The sequence below is a fragment of the Physeter macrocephalus genome, chromosome 9 (genome assembly GCF_002837175.3).
Source record: "Physeter macrocephalus isolate SW-GA chromosome 9, ASM283717v5, whole genome shotgun sequence".
In the NCBI taxonomy this organism is placed as follows: domain Eukaryota; kingdom Metazoa; phylum Chordata; class Mammalia; order Artiodactyla; family Physeteridae; genus Physeter; species Physeter macrocephalus.
Window position 1 is genome coordinate 44930609 of NC_041222.1, and position 18272 is coordinate 44948880.

An 18272-nucleotide genomic window follows, 5' to 3' on the forward strand; every position below is an offset into this window, starting at 1 on the left:
ATCTTCCTTTTGTATTGATCCCATGATCATTATGTAGTGTCCTTCCTTGTCTCTTGTAACATTCTTTATTTTAAAGTCTATTTTATCTGATATGAGAATTGCTACTCCAGCTTTCTTTTGATTTCCATTTGCATGGAATATCTTTTTCCATCCCCTCACTTTCAGTCTGTATGTGTCCCTAGGTCTGAAGTGCGTCTCTTGTAGATAGCATATATATGGGTCTTGTCTTTGTGTCCATTCTGCAAGCCTGTGTCTTTTGGTTGGAGCATTTAATCCATTCATGTTTAAGGTAATTATCGATATGTATGTTCCTAATACCATTTTCTTAATTGTTATGGGTGTGTTTTTGTAGATCCTTTTCTTCTCTTGTGTTTCCCACTTAGAGAAGTTCCTTTAGCATTTGTTGTAGAGCTGTTTTGGTGGTGCTGAATTCTCTTAGCTTTTGCTTGGCTGTAAAGCTTGACAAAAGCTATTGTTCATACCTAGAGTAAATGCGAATTGATGAAGGTGGAAAGGAGGATAAGTTATGACTAAGATGAATGTTCTATATATTTTAAACCACTGCTTTTTATACGCAGGACTTTAATCCAGGTGGTATTTATTTTTGTGTATGGTGTAAGAGAGAGATAGAATTTAATTTTTTTCATATGGACAGCTCTTAATGCATAGGTAGCTAATATTGCCTGGATGATCTTTCCCAATTGGTCTCAACTGCCCATTGATCTCAATTGCCACTAATCTCATTGATTATGGGTTCATATATAAGTGGATCTCTTTGTGTTCTCTCTATTCTATTTCTAATTTCTATGAAATGTATTGCAAAATCCAAATTCTGCAAACAAATGTGTATGTATATGTTATAAGAATAGTATAGCAAATATCATACAGCTTTATTTCTGTAGCTCTGTTTCACTTTCTTATCCTAATCAACTCTTTACAAAATGTTTTACCACTCCGCATTTATTTGAATCATAGCCTGGTAAGGCTGGAGATCTTTTAGTCTAACTCATCTCTTCATCAGTAAGGGAATGGAAATATACCGCTGTTGAAATGAATTGAATTTTATATGTATCAACATGGATATTTACAAAAACAAGTTAGAATGGAAAAGGTGAGGGGCAAAGGATATGTAAGATATAATAAGATTTACATTTCTTTTAAACAACACTGTGTACAACATTTTATGAATGATATTTAATACTAATTTTGCATGCACACATAAATTACAAGGGTATACTTATATGTCCTGAAGGACAGACACCAGTTTCAGAATAGTGGAAACTTCTGGGAAGGGAAGGAGGTAGAGAGGGAGTAAGATTTGAGGGGAATATAACTTTAAGCATTGTATCAGTTATCTAGTGCTGTGTAACAAACCACCTCAAAACTTAGTGGCTTGAAAACAGCAAATTATAGCTCATGATTATGTGGATTAACTATTGCGACTGCAATCGGCTAGGTATTTCTTCTGGTCTTAGCTGGGCTCACTCATACATTTGCAGTCAACTGGCAGGTCACCAGGGGGCTGGTTGGTGCTGGGGAGATGGGAGTGACTGGGCTCATGTCTCTCATCACCCAGCCCCAGTCCTAGTCATATAGTAGGTGGCAGGACTTCTTTTAAACCTAAGCTCAGAACTGGTACACATTGACCAAATCAAGTCACAAAGTCACATTCTATTGGCTAAATCAAGTGATAAGTCCAGTCAGGTTCAAGGAGTACAGAAAAAGGAAGTGCAAAGCTTCATTGGGGGGGGCATGCCTACAGGGAAGAGTGGAAAATTGGATCCCTATGTATTTTCATAAGTGACCACTGCCACATCTATAGCTTTATTTTTTTAATTAAAAAAAGAATTGTCGGGGCTTCCCTGGTGGCGCAGTGGTTGAGAATCTGCCTGCCGATGCAGGGGACACGGGTTCGTGCCCCGATCTGGGAGGATCCCACATGCTGCGGAGCGGCTGGGCCCGTGAGCCATGGCCGCTGAGCCTGCGCGTCCGGAGCCTGTGCTCCGCAATGGGAGAAAAAAAAAAAAAAAAAAAAAAAAAAAAAAAAGAATTGTCAAAATCCTAAAATTCCAAGAGGTAGATATATGGGCACCTATTATTTTTGTACCTTTCTGCATGTTTGAAATAGATTGTAATTGATCATTTTAATAACATTGAAAACATGATTATGTGGTCATCTTTTGACACCAGAAATATTTCCTGGAATCTCATCAAATCAATGCCAATGACCCACAGTTACACACCTAAGATTTTCATCACCTGGGTCTTTTAACACTGTATAGATAAAATTTGCAGCTTGCTGGGGACCTAGCTGAATTTTCATTTAAATAGCAACATTCAGTCTTCTGATTTTTTCCTGTTGTTCTAATTACTTACCTGGAGAAACTGTTTCCTCATTTCCTAACCCATCCTACCACAGGCCTCTTCTGTGCTGGGTTAGACTCTGGCTAAGGAAAACATCTGTAGACTGCAGGATAATGATAGCAGAAATTATTACATGGCTCTCTGTGAAGTTTTGTGCACGTGTCCACTGATATACCTATTGTTACAGAAGGAATGAAACAAAATGTTTAATAGATACGAAAGATATTGCTGTCACTTCACCATTATCTATGGAGAGGTCTATCCACATCTGAATTTTAATGTTGGGGTAGAATCCTCCAGTGTATTTCTCAGCTTTCCTTTCCTGCTGTTAGGTGTGTGTAAGGATAACATAGGCTGATTCTAATAGCAGCCTAAGAAAGCATAATTAAACATGCAAACATGGTGTCGACCAGACATCCCAAATGCCAACACATATTATGTTGGGTAGTCTGCTATTTTGGATTATCCCTTTGTTTCTCTGGGTAACTGAAAGTTTTCCGTATCCACAATTAACTCCATCATCTATGTATAGCTAAGCTCTTTTAATTTTTTATTCAACCTACAATGGAACCTGCTCTACCCAAGAATTAGGCTTTTTCCCTGCCACCTTTTCAGACCTCTGGGTCTCCCCATTCAGCCACTTGTGACAATCTGTCCCAGAAAATTGGAAAACCATTCACTTTAATTGGTTCTAAAATGGAGGATTCAGTGCCTATGCTGAGTTTGAGGATGAAACTAACATTTTACAAAGCCCAGCCCAGCAGCAGCTGCCCTTTGGGATTTGGGAGGTAGAACAGCAAGTCACTCTGGAATTTAGAGCTTTATTACAAAGAAGTGCTAACTCTTCTGGTTCTGCTTATAAATGGAATAAAGGGGGAATCTGGCTCACCCATGAACTCTTTAACCTGTACATGCTCAATATCCTTACAAAATGCAATATCTTACAATCCTTTAAATAACAAATGGCCTTATTCCCTTTTATGGGGTCATTAAGGCCTCTAACAGTCCAGGTATAAATCCCAGCTACTACTTCACATCTTAATTTACTATTCATATGTGAATCTCTCTTTGGTTCTCAATTACTATACAACAGCAACTGGCTCATCAAATTATCCCCATCAGAATGTGTCTGTTAAAGATATTGCAGTTTACATCTTAGGGCCCTAATTAAAGTCACTATACTTGATAAACCTTGAACAACTAGTAATTGGAAACTAACAATTAGTACCAGCCACCTCAGTTGAGATCAGCTCTACTGCTGGTACATGACTAAGCAAAAGGAAATTAATACACCAGAGATGGCCCACATGCCAAATATGTGTTAACGTCCACTCCTGGGTTTCAGCCAAAGTAATGAAAAGAACTTGGCATTAAAATATTATTAGCTAAAAGTCTTTATATAGATATCTGTGCCATGGAATAGATCAGTCTGATATCCCTGTGGCTTTTCAGCCTTTATCATGCTCATTACTGTTTTCATCATCCTATCTCTGGGTATCTGTGGAGATGGTGCTGTAAGACCACCTCTTTGAGTTTCTTTTCTTCTCAAAAGCCTACAGCTTGCTTTCTCTCTTAACAAAGCATAGGTCACATTGTCCCACTGTATTCTGCATATACTCCCCCTCTTCATGCCCCTTGTTTTCTACATCTTCAGAATATCTGTGGCTCAAGGCATGGCAGGAAGCACATGGATTGATTTGGTGAGTCTAAGAGAAGTTTGAAGGACTGCAGGCATTGTGCCATGTCTTCCAATTAGCCGCCGTACTGTTATGAGACCACACATTTTGGATGGCAACTGGGAAGAGTATATTCTAGTTCCCTGTCCTAGAGACTTGCTGATGGGCCTTTTCCAGCTGGAAATGTGTTAACTGCGGTCCTTTGCAAGGGGCAGCAGGAGAGAAAACCTCCTTAGAATGACCTTCTGTTTTGTTGGTCAGCATTGCTCCCCCACTGTCTTGTTCCTGTTCCATTGAATAGCTAATGGAATGGGATATTGCTTGAAGGAGCTTCAGCAGACTTGATGAAGCATCCAAATGCCTCCTCTATAATCTGCTTACCTCATGTTTTTCCAGGAGTTCTTGGCAATCGGAGAAGTGTGATGTTTTAGCAGTCTTTCCTGAAAACATTGCTTCACTTACCATGGCAGATACAGCTTAAGATGGTTTTGTAATCTTTATCATCCTCTTTTTCACCCTTTGCCAGAGAACCAACATGGCCATTCCAAAGTCTTCCAAGAAACTGATCACACTAATGAATGATAAGTAGTGGCATTTTGTGTTCTTTCATAAAGTAAACAAGTATGGCTTAGGAAGTTTTGTAGTTTTATTGCAAAATAAATTCTTGTTCTCAACACTTTCACTGCTCTGAAACTTGAGCAAATAAATTTTTACGAAAGCAACTGGGTCCAGATTCATTCCATGGCAGGCTCTGGGATCTGCTTCAAGCTAGTCCTTAAGTAGCACTTAGATATATACCAACTAAGCCCCCCACTCTTTCCTACCACGGTGGACCAAACCCAGAAGAGAGTTGAGTCAAATATTATCCAATATCAAGTTACTGCAAGCCAATGATAAGATAGTCTCTTTGTATAGGGTAGGTCCTTACCCCCTGGGCTATCCTCAAGATTGAATAACTTCAAAAGGCATCGCCAGTGGACACTAACTGCAATACTGCTTAACTGGTTTTGTGTAGAGTTTGTCCATATGGTGAATCTAATCAGTGCTCCTTTGAAGTATTTAAAATTAGCTCTAAACTCGAAATCAAAATTATTCTGTAATTTCCTGTCAACCAAAAGTTTAAATCTATAAATGGATACTGGCCAATGCTCAAGATAGCCAATGGCTTTTCCATAGGCACTTTAATTGGCCAGGAACAACCCTCTTGAAGACCATCAAGTGTATATATAGAACCCTCTCTCCTCGCAATTAGATTTTTTTCTAACATGTTAACCCTTCTTGGATAGGTCATTTAGCCTCTGCTTGCATATCTACAGGGACAAGGGATTCACCTCTTCCAGTTGCAGCATGTTCTGTTGTTGAACAGCTCTGCTTGCTTATGTCAAATCCAAGTCTGCTCCTCAGCACTGTTCTCCCATTGGTCTTGGTCTTCTCTCTAGAGGCATTCAGAAAAAACTCTTATTTTTTCTCACTCAGAGGCAGTTTACTCATCATTTCAGCCCTATTCCCAACCTTCTATTACCCTCATAACAATTTTTATCCTTATTTTAGAAAATAAAGAGAAAAATATCGTCAGTAAACTTCAACCAGATATAACCAGTATGTTAATATTTTAGTACAATCTTCCAGTTTTTATACCTTTATGTACATACTCTTTATAGAAAAATTAAGGTTAGAGTTATATTTTGTTCAAAACCAGCTATTTTCAGATACTAAGTTATCAAAAACATGTTTTGTCATATATTTTCTTCTACAGCATTATTTTTAATGGTTGCATCATATTTTTTGGTATTGTTAGACCATATTTTATGTACTTCATTCCTGCTCCAAGCATTTAAATGTCTTCTGATATAAAAATACTACAATTGGTATTTATTAATATATATATGATTATCTATTGGCTGCTTATTCTGTACTAGCAATTGTACTAGGTGCTGGGTAACAGAGGGTGAAACAATTCCAGAATGATCCCTGCTCTCAAGGAGCTTATAGTCCTGTAGCTTAATTTATAGTTATCTTATTGCCTTAGGTAATAGGTAATTTTACTTCCCTAGAAGTAAGTAGCTGGACCAGAAAAAATGTATATTATACATTGGATCATTCTTTGGCTATGAAGTAGCCATCCAGGAAAATACCCTCTATTTTTGAACCTGTTTCCTTATACACTTACCAGCACTGAATTTTTATCATTTTGTTAATTCTTCCAAATTTAGGTTGACTATTAAATCATTGTTGCTTTAACTGGAATTTCTTTAATTTCTGCTGATTTACTGTTAAAACAAGCCATATTCATCAGATTGGAGTATTCATCATAAAATGCTTTTACTAGGATAAATGAAAAAATAAAGTATCCTTTCATAAACTAACAAGTTCAATCAAAGGTAGAAAATACCTATAACCTCATTTCATCTTTTCCTTGAACTTAAGTCACATTGCTTGTTTCTTCAAGTAACTGGTTTCTGTTTTAGCAAGTGTTGCAAGGTGTTCAAAACTGAGTGTTTTCTTTTACACCTGATTTCTTCCACCAAAAAGCCTTTGACCCCATGAAAACAGGTTTTAATAGGGTTAATTTAGTTTTTCAGCTTGTCACAGTGACTTAACTCCCAATTACCTTGTGGCAGTATGTATTTGTCTCAACCTACACATCATTTTAATGTAGCTGTGTTTAATTGCACGTGGAGAGAGTAACTGTGTTCAGTTTTGTTTAACAGGGTAGCACCTGGTCTGTTCAACAGCCACCATCATGAAACAGAGAGTTGCGGGTTGGTCTCAGAGCATGAGAATAGAGTCTGAAATGGGAGTCTGAGGCTCAGTTACACTGGCAGGTTCTTTTTGGGGGTCTTGCTGTGACCTTTCCCAGGTCTGCTGCTCTTGGTGAGGTGGAATCACATAAAGGTAGCTAGACACTGCTTTGTCCCACTGTTCCATGGGTGTGTGACCTGCCCCCAAAATCAGCCTGTCTTGCCTGCTGGCCCTCAGACATGGTAGATGCCCCAAATTGTGGGCAGAACTCAGAGTAAGGAAGACCCAGGCACCCTAGTGCAGTGGTGGTTTCTGCTTAGTCTTGAAGGAATTAGACAGACATATTTGGTCCATCTTAGATGCCGCTTTTCCATGAAGCTTCTTCTGGTCCTTTCTAATTAGTGTAATAGACCCCACCTCTGAAGCTGCAAGGTAATAATATTAGCAAACACATCTGTATTGTCTATTATGCTAGACACTCTTCCCCTCCAACTCATTTAATCCTCACAACTCTGTGAGAATAGTATTATCTCCATTTTGTGAGTGAAGAATAACAGTGAGGTTAAGTAACTTGTCCAAAGTTACACAGCTGATAAGTAGGAAAGCCAGATTTCCAGTGCAGACAATCAAGCCCTAGAATCCACTGTGCTCTAGTTTTTAATCTCTCCTTTTGAGGATATACTCCAACACCAACTATTTGCCCTGGAAAGGACAATTTAATTTCTCTCTTTTCATGGTAAGGAAATCATGCCCAGAGTGATTTGCCCCAAGTCACACTAACAGAGATAAAAATGAAATTAAACCCAAATATCCTGGCTACTCCATTACATTGCTCAAAGAATGCATCCCATATCATAGTTAGGATATCTCAACTGGTATCTGGTATCATAAGTGTTATAATCATCCTAACCAGTTTACTGTATTGTAAACATCTATAGCATGGCATAATGCATTGTTTATAAATGTTACTCTTTTATATTTCAGCTTCTCTATCTGTACTATTATTATTATAATATTTAGTTTAATTTTAACCTGTTTTGGTCTCATCCTAAGAAATAATATCACTGAAACTATGTCTTGCAGTGCTGGCTTTATTTATATTTCTAGCCCATGTTAAGCTAAATAACTGCTTTTTCTAGATTTGCTTGTATGCTTACTAAAATAGGGGGCCCACCGCCAAAAGAAATAGCACCACAATCAGGAAATACTGAGTAGTGGAAAAAACAAAAAACACTGACTTAGAGATGGGGTCACGTGCTAGCTTTGTCACTCATGACCTTTTGATCTAATCACCAGAGCTCTGTTTGCTCTTTTGTAAAATGGGTCAAAATATGCTTGTCCTTTTTATCTTCCTGGCTGGATGGGATGATTATATGAGGAAAGAACTGGTTCTTTATAAACTCTAGAGCACAATCATCATTGTCATCACCATTATTACATGTACCTTTGTATTCCCTGTAACACCAATACGAATATCTGTGGGTAATAAATACTCAAGAAATGCTTATTGAATGAACAGAAATGTTTTCTAAGTCTGTGTAACTCCCAACATCCACTGGAAATTCAGACAGGTAACAAGAAGGTTAAATCTCACTTGCTGTCTTGCATCTGCCCTTTAGAAGGCATTTCCTGGTACACTGCATCACAACTTGATTCTGACTCTTCACAGCTCCTGTACCTTCACTGTTTCTCATAAGAAATCCCAGTCACTCTCAGCATTTCTTGAGTTGTTAACTTTTCTGAAGAATTGAGAGATGTATGGAATGGTATCAAATCCCAATCCACATAGCTGCTGTCCACTCCCTGGTTTTCATTTTCTTTAATATTCATTTTTTTTCTCTCTCTCTCTCTCTCTCTCTCTCTCATACACACACACACATACACATTTTTCCATTCTCTTTGTCTCATTCATATTAATACTCTCATATATATATATTTCTCTCTCTATCTCTCTGTCTCTCCATCCCTCTTTCTAGTGCGGGTCTTCTCATCCTCTCTTGCACTTGGAAAGCCCAAACAGTTATTATTGCAATGTTCTGACTGTAACTAAAGCAATAAAAATAATAATGGCAGCAGCCACATGCATTCATCCTTTGTTCCTATGGCACTTCTATAAGACAGACAAGGCAAGTACAAGGCAAGTCTCCATTTTATAAGTGAGGAAAAAGAATCTATAACACATCCCAAGTCAGTTACGATATTCTCACAGAAAATCAACATTTGAAACTTGGACTCCTTATTCTGAGTTCAGTGTTCTTTCTACTTTGACAATAAGTTCTCAAGTCATCTCCCCTATGAAGCTAGGGTATTTAGAGTAATTGGAGCAAATGAGATCACCTAAGGAAAGAATTTAGGTGTGTAAGAAAAGGAAGGGATCCAAAGTGGAAGCCTGAGAAATGCTGGCATTTAGAAGAGAATCCTGCAATGGATGCTGAAATAGAGTGGCCTGAAAAGTAAGAGAAAAACCAGAAGAGGGTGTTGAAATAGGAACCAACAGAAGAGAATATTCCAAAATAAGAAGTGTGGTCAAGTGGGTTTATTCACTATGAAAGATCCATTTGGAAGATATCAGAGCAGAGTCCATTGGACATAACAAAATGGGGAGCAGTGATGATCTGGGAAGAACAGTTTCATTGGAGTAATTGAGGAGGAAGCCGACTAGAGATGGGTTGAAGGATGAATAGGAGGTGAAGACTGGAGAATACCATGTGTAGACTACTTGGGGGAAAGAAAAACAGAAAAATAATGTGGTAGTTAGAGGGACATACTAGTTCAGGAGAGGGAATTTTCTTTGAGTTCAGATTTGCTAGAGCAAGTTTGAATGCTGATGATATTAATATAATTGAGAAGGAGATGGTATATGCAAACAGAGAGGTTAACTGAAGGCTTTTTCATTTATTTTCAGTAGCTTTTTACTAATCCCTTCCCTCTCTGTAATCTCTCTCTCTCTCTCTCTCTCTCTCTCTCTCCCCCCCGCACAGCTTACCCTTGTCAAATTATGTTTCTTTGTCCTCAGAACATTTTTGCTTCCTCCCATCATAAAGTCCTTCAAGCCAACAAATTTAGACCACAATAGGAGTGATAATTCCATTTATACCATTTCTCAAAAGGTATTCACATTTTTAAAGAGATACAATGGACATGGTAATCACCCTGTGTAATAGTTTTCTATTTCTTCTTAACAAATTGCCACAAATTTAGCAGCTTAAAACAACATCCATTTATTCTCTCACAGTTTCTGTAGGTCGATAGTCCAGCATGGCTCAGCCGGATTCTCTGCTTAGAGTGTCATAAGGCCAAAATCAAGGTGGTGGCCTGCTGGCCTCTCATATGGAGGCTCTGGGAAGGAATATGCTCCAAACTCATTCAGGATGTTGCAGAATTCGGTTCTAGAACTGAGGTCTCAATTTCCTTGCTGTCTGTCACCCAGGGGCTCCTCTCAGCTTCTAGAGGCCAAGAGCATTCCTTGGCACATGGTCCCCTCCATCTTCAAAGCCAAGGACAACATGTTGAAACTCCTCATGCTTAGAATCTCTGAATTCCTTTTCTGCTACCAGCTCACCAGCCAGAGAAAACACTGCTCAGGCCGGGGCCACCCACTTAATTGCCTTATCTTAAGGTTAACTGATTTAGGACTTTAATTTGATCTACAAAAGTTCTTCACAGCAATATCTAGACTAGTGTTCAAATGACCAGGGCACAGAATTCTTGGGACCATCTACCACACCCTGAACTAAAGAATTTTCTGAATTCCTCAAGAAACTTCTCCACCATACCTCTGGCCACCTGCAGTGGACACTGTTTCATCCACAGCTCCCCAGGCAGTAAAGTATTGTACCATGTGACACTGGGGCCATAGCTGATTGGAGTAAGGATAGCCTCTGACCCATGGAGTAGACTCAGCCCCTTATATATTTCACTTCCTAGTCCTGGTCTCTCAAAAAATCTCTTGTATTTTCTGCCCCTGAGTTAAGTAAAATAAGTTAGTTTCTCTTTTGTTGAAGGCACTTTGAGAAGAAGCTCATTACTTGCAACGAAAAGAGATGTGGTTAAGAGACTAGGGAGCTTACTAGTGACACCCTTACTTCCAACCATTCATTTCAAGGACATTTAGCATCTTCTATGTCCAGCACCATCCTAAGCAAGCACTAGGATAGAAGGAGGGAAAACAGTGTCTCCACTTCTTATGGAAAGCTACCACCCTAAAATTGCAGGGAACCATCATTGTGTTTTTGCGAGTGTGGAAGATTGATTCGAGTGATAGCCCCCCGTCATGCCCTTCCTGTATCCATGCTCTTAGGCTCTGTTATTTCTGTGGAGTCAGACAGGCCACACTTGGCTGACATGTGGCTCAACCATGTGACTTGCCAATAGGATGCCAGCAGACTTAACATAAGCAGAGGCTTGAAAAAGCAGCAGCACATTTTCCTCTCTTAGAACCCTACAACCATGGTGACTGTAAGCCCAGGCAGCCTTCAGAAGGAAGAGAGACCATGTGGGTCAGAGCAGAGCCCATCTAGCCCTGCCCATCCTGGACCTGCCAGACCCCTGCCAACCCAACAAGTCAACCCAACACGATACAGGAACAAGCCCCACCCAGATCCACAGATCACCCAACTATTTGGAGAGAGGGGAAGATAAGTTGCCTATGATTTTTGGCCTTATTCATTTGAGAGATTTCAACAGTGAAGAGACCTTGACTGCTTCAAGTATAGCCCAGCTCTCCCTCTGTTCAGATTTTAACAATTCTGCCAGCTTCTTCTGGCATCAGCATCAGGTCTTTTAATTAAGTAATAGAAAGGTAATTAAGACAGAAACCTGATTATGTGGGTTATTCTTATGCACCCACAGAGGAAGAAAAGCAGAGATTGCCAGCTGCAAACATCTGCAATAAAAGAAGTCTTGGGACCAAAAGCAGTTTCTGCTGTTGCCTCCTCCCCCTCTTTCAAAAAACACCAGTCGTATAGGGCAGTAAATCAGTGGTAAGTTACTAGCTGTATCGTATGTGCTGTCCATCTCATGAGATATTAAACCAAGGTCGCTTTTGCTCACATTCTGTGCCTGTCACCAAGTGTCCAATAAAAATTCTGTTCTCTGAGGGCATGTCAGAAAAGAGCATGGCACAGACTTGCCCAACCCTCCCTCACCAGTCCAGGAGAGCCCCAGGCAAGGCTGTCCCTGTGGCCTGACCCCAAGGCTGAACCATCAGAGTTCCTCAATGATCTGTGGCCACTGGCAATCATACAGAGCTCAGGGAAACCAGTGTAAACGTAAGGAAGTGTCTGTGACACATTCAACTCCGTCCATCTCCAAGGTGGTCTAGGGAATTTCTGGGGTAGACCTCACCTGGGTAGTGGGGGAGGACTGACGGGGGATTAGAAGTCAGGAAACATAGAATTAAATCTTCCTTTTGTCATTTAATTGTGTGTCCTTGAAAAAAATTCCTAACTTCCTGGACATATCTTTTGTATCATCTTCTATAAAATAAGGATCACGGTGGCTATTGGTCAACCTCATAATTCAACTTATTTTTTTATGTTGGATAATGCCTAGGAAAAGGGGCTTGAAATGATAAGAAGCACTGCAACTAGACACTCATTCTTTCTTTTGTTATTGTTCCAGTTTTAAAGAGATGTAAGTGACATATAGCACTGAATAAGGTGTGCAGTATAATGATTTGACTTATATACATCATGAAATGATTATCACAAATTCAGTGAACATCTGTCATCTCATATAGATAAAAAATTAAATAGAAAAAAAATTGTCTTATGATTAAAACTCCTAATATTTACTCTTAACAACTTTCATGTATAACATACAGCTGTGTTAATTATGTTTATCATGTACATTACATACCTAGTAATTATTTATCTTATACCTGGAAGTTTGTACCTTTTAACTGCCTTCATCCAATTCCCTCTCCAGCCACCCACCCCACTCTGGTAACAGAAATCTGATCTCTTTTTCTGAGTTTTTTTTGTTTGTTCTTTTTGAAGCATAATTGACCTGCAACACTATGTTAGTTCCTGTTACACAGCATATTGATTTGCTATTTCTATACATTTAAAAATGATCACCACAGTAAGTCTAGTTACAATATGTCACCGTACAAAGATATTATATGGTTGTTGACTATATTCCCCACACTGTATATTTCATACCTGTGACTCATTTTTTTTGCAACTGGGAGTTTGTATCTCATAATCTCCCTCGCCTATTTCTCTCTTCCCTCCATCTACCTCTGCTCTGACAACCACATGTGTGTTCTCTGTATCTATAACTCTGTTTCTGTTTTGTTACGTTTGTTCATTTGTTTTGTTTTTTAGATTCCCCATATAAATGAAATCATACAGTATTTGTATTTCTCTGTCTGACTTATTTCACTTAGCATGATACCCTCTAGGTCTATCCATATAGTCATAAATAGCAAAATTTCATTCTTTTTTTATTTCCATTGTGTGTGTGTGTGTGTGTGTGTACACATTTTCTTTATCCATTCATCTATTAAGGGACACTTAGGTTGCTTCCATATCTTGTTCTCCCTGCCTGAGGAGACAGATCAAAAAAAAATAGTACTATGGCCAAAGTCACAGAGCTACTGCCTATGTTTTCTTCTAGAAGTTTTATGGTTTCAGGGCTTACATTTAAGTCTCTAATACTTTTTGACTTTATTTTTGTGCATGCTGTTAAAGAGTAGTCCAGTGTGACTCTTTTGCATATAGCTGTCTAGTTTTCCCAGTAGCACTTATTGAAATGACTGTCTTTTCTCCATTGTATATTCTTGCCTTTTTGTTGTAGATTAATTGGCCATATAGTGTGTGATCATTTCTGGACTCTATTTGGTTTCATTGATCAACGTCTCTTTTGTGCTAATACCATACTGTTTTGATGACTGTAGCTTTACAGTATAGTTTGAAATCAAGAATGTTGATACCTCCAGCTTTGTTCTTCTTTCTTAAGGTTGCATTGGCTGTATGGGGTCTTTTGTATTTCCATACAAATATTAGAATTATTTTTTCTTGTTCTGCAAAAAATGCCATTGGTATTTTGGTAGGGATTGAATTATATCTGTAGATAGCCTTGGGTAGTATGGTCGTTTTAAAAATGTTAGTTATTCCAGTTTATGAACACAGTATAACTTTCCATCTGTTTGTGTTTTCTTCAATTTCTTTCATAAGTGTATTATATTTTTCCATATACAGGTCTTTTACCTACTTAGTTAGATTTATACCTGGATATTTTATTCTTTTTGAGGCAATGGTAAATGGGATTGTTTTCTTTATTCCTCTTTCTGACAATTTGTTGCTAATGTACAGAAATGCAACAGAGTTCTGTATAAAAATTTTGTATCCTACAAATTTACCAAATTCTTTGATAAGCTCTAGTACTTTTTTGGTGGTGTGTTTAGGATTTTCTGTGTATAGCATCATATCATCTGCAAACTGTGACAGCTTTACTTCTTCCTTTCCAATTTGGATTCATTTTATTTCTTTTTCTTATCTGATTGCTGTGGCTAGGACTTCCAATACTATGTTAAATAAAAGTGGCAAGAGTTATCATCCCTGTCTTATTTATGATGTTAGAGGAAATGCTTTCAGCTTTTCACTGTTGAGTATGGTATTAACTGTGGGCTTGTCATATATGCCCTTTATTATGTTGAGGAATGTTCCCTGTATACCCACTTTCTAGAGAGGTTTTTATCATATATGAGTGTTGAATTTTGTCAAAAGTTTTTGAGATGATCATATGGTTTTTAATTCTCAATTTGTTAATATGGTGTATCACATTGATTGATTTGAGGATATTGAACCATCCTTGCATACCTGGGATAAATCTCACTTGGTCATACTGTATGATCCTTTCAAAGTATTGTTGAATTCAGTTTGCTAACATTTTCCTGAGGATTTTTGCATCTATGTTTATCAGTGATGTTGGCCTGTAATTTTTTTTCTACTTTTTTTTTTTGGCTGCCCCGTGTGGCTTGGGGGAATCTTAGTTCCCTGACCAGGGATCAAACCCACACCCTTGGCACTGAAAGTGCAGAATCCTAACCACTGGACCACCAGGGAATTCCCAGGCCTGTAGTCTTTTGTGTGTGTGATATCTTTGCCTGGTTTTGGTATCAGGGTAGTGCTGGCCTCAGAGAATGAGTTAATAAACATTCCTTCCTCTGCAATTATTTGGAGTAGTTTGAGAAGGATAGGTGTTAACCATTTCCTAAATGTTTGGTAAAATTCATCTGTGAAGCCATCTGGTCCTGGACTTTTGTATGTTGAGAGGTTTTGTTGTTGTTGTTGTTGTTGTTTTCAAATTCATTATTGGTAATTGGTCTGTTCATATTTTCTATTTCTTCCTCATTCATTTTTGGGAGAGAGCACATTTCTGGAAATTTGTCCCTTTCTTCTAGGTTTTCCATTTTATTTCTGTATACTTGTCCACAGTAAGCTCTTGTGATCTTTTGTATTTCCATGTTGTCATTTGTAGCTTTTGTTTTTTTTCATTCCTCATTTTATTGATTTGGGCCCTCTCTTTTTTTTCTTGATGTGTCTGGCTAAAGGTTTAAAAATTTTGTCTGTCTTAAAAAAAATAAGCTCTTAGTGTCATTGATCTTTTCTATTTTCTTTAGTCTGTATTTCTTATTTTTTTTGACATCTTTATTGGAGTATAATTGTTTTACAATGGTGTGTTAGTTTCTGATTTATAACAAAATGAATGAGCCGTATATATACATATATCCCCGTATCTCCTCCCTCTTGCATATCCCTCCTACCCTCCCTATCCCACCCCTATAGGTGGTCAGAAAGCCCCAGCTGATCTCCCGGTGTCATGTGGTTGCTTCCCACTAGCTATCTATTTTACATTTGGTAGTATATATAAGTCCATGCCACTCACTTATTTCGTCCCAGCTTACCCTTCCACCTCCCTGTGTCCTCAAGTCCATTCTGTATGTCTGCGTCTTTATTCCTGTCCTGCTCCCAGATTCTTCATAACCATATTTATTTTTTAGATTCCATATATATGTGTTAGCATACAGTATTTGTTTTTCTCTTTCTGACTTACTTCACTCTGTATGACAGAATCTACGTCCATCCACCTCAGTACAAATAACTCAATTTTGTTTCCTTTTATGGCTGAGTAATATTCCATTGTATATATGTACCACATCTTCGTTATCCATTCATCTGTTGCTGTACACTTAGGTTGCTTCCATGTCCTGGATATTGTAAATAGAGCTGCAGTGAACATTGTGGTACATGACTCTTTTTGAATTATGGTTTTGTCAGGGTATATGTCCAGTAGTGGGATTGCTGTGTCGTATGATAGTTCTATTTTTAGATTTTTAAGGAACTTCCATACTGTTCCCATAGTGGCTGTATCAACTTACATTCCCACCAACAGTGCAAGAGGGTTACCTTTTCTCCACAACCTCTCCAGCATTTGTTGTTTGCAGATTTTCTGATGATGCCCATTCTGACTGGTGTGAGGTGATACCTCATTGTAGTTTTGATTTGCATTTCTCTAATGTTAGTGATGTTGAGCAATCGTTCATGGGTTTGTTGGCAATCTGTATATTTTCTTTGGAGAAATGTCTATTTATGTCTTCTGCCCATTTTTGGATTGGTTTTTTTTGTTTTTTTGATATTGAGCTGCATGAGCTGCTTGTAAATTTTGGAGATTAATCCTTTGTCAGTTGCTTCCCTTGCAAATATTTTATCCCATTCTAGGGTTGTCTTTTGGTCTTGTTTATGGTTTCCTTTGCTGGGCAAAAGTTTTTAAGTTTCATTAAGTCCTATTTGTTTATTTTTGTTTTTATTTCCATTTCTCTAGGAGGTGGGTCAAAAAGGATCTTGCTGTGATTTATGTCATAGAGTGTTCTGCCTAATAGAGCTGCAGTGAACATTGTGGTACATGACTCTTTTTGAATTATGGTTTTGTCAGGGTATATGTCCAGTAGTGGGATTGCTGTGTCGTATGATAGTTCTATTTTTAGATTTTTAAGGAACTTCCATACTGTTCCCATAGTGGCTGTATCAACTTACATTCCCACCAACAGTGCAAGAGGGTTACCTTTTCTCCACAACCTCTCCAGCATTTGTTGTTTGCAGATTTTCTGATGATGCCCATTCTGACTGGTGTGAGGTGATACCTCATTGTAGTTTTGATTTGCATTTCTCTAATGTTAGTGATGTTGAGCAATCGTTCATGGGTTTGTTGGCAATCTGTATATTTTCTTTGGAGAAATGTCTATTTATGTCTTCTGCCCATTTTTGGATTGGTTTTTTTTGTTTTTTTGATATTGAGCTGCATGAGCTGCTTGTAAATTTTGGAGATTAATCCTTTGTCAGTTGCTTCCCTTGCAAATATTTTATCCCATTCTAGGGTTGTCTTTTGGTCTTGTTTATGGTTTCCTTTGCTGGGCAAAAGTTTTTAAGTTTCATTAAGTCCTATTTGTTTATTTTTGTTTTTATTTCCATTTCTCTAGGAGGTGGGTCAAAAAGGATCTTGCTGTGATTTATGTCATCGAGTGTTCTTCCTGTGTTTTCTGCTAAGAGTTTTATAGTGTCTGGCCTTACATTTAGGTCTTTAATCCATTTTGAGTTTATTTTTCTGTATGGTGTTAGGGAGTGTTCTAATTTCATTCTTTTACATGTAGCTGTCCAGTTTTCCCAGCCCCACTTATTGAACAGGCTGCCTTTTCTCCATTTTATATTCTTGCCTCCTTTATCAAAAATAAGGTAACCATACGTGCGTGCGTTTATCTCTGGGTTTTCTATCCTGTTGCATTGATCTATATTTCTGTTTTTGTGCCAGTCCCCTATTGTCTTGATGACTGTAGCTTTGTAGTGTAGTCTGAAATCAGGGAGCCTGATTTCTCCAGCTCCATTTTTCTTTCTCAATATTGTTTTGGCTATTTGGGGTCTTTTGTATTTCCATACAGATTGTGAAATTTATTCTTTTTGTTTCAGTGGTAAATGGAAGTGTTTCCTTAATTTCTCTTTCAGATTTTTCATCATTAGTGTATAGGAATGCAAGAGATTTCTGTGCATTTATTTTGTATCCGGTACTTTACCAAATCTATTGATTACCTCTAGTAGTTTTCTGGTAGCATCTTTATGGTTCTCTATGTATAGTATCATGTCTTCTGCAAACAGTGACAGTTTTACTTCTTCTTTTCCAATTTGGATTCCTTTTATTTCTTTTTCTTCTCTGATTGCTGTGGCTAAAACTTCCAAAACTATGTTGAATAATAGTTGTGAGAGTGGGCAACCTTGTCTTCTTCCTGACCTTAGTGGAAATGGTTTCAGTTTTTCACCATTGGGAACGATGTTGGCTGTGGGTTTGTCATATATGGCCTTTATTATGTTGAGGTAAGTTCCCTCTATGCCTACTTTCTGGAGGGGTTTTATGATAAATGGGTGTTGAATTTTGTCAAAAGCTTTTTCTGCATCTATTGAGATGATCATGTGGTTTTTATCCTTCAGTTTG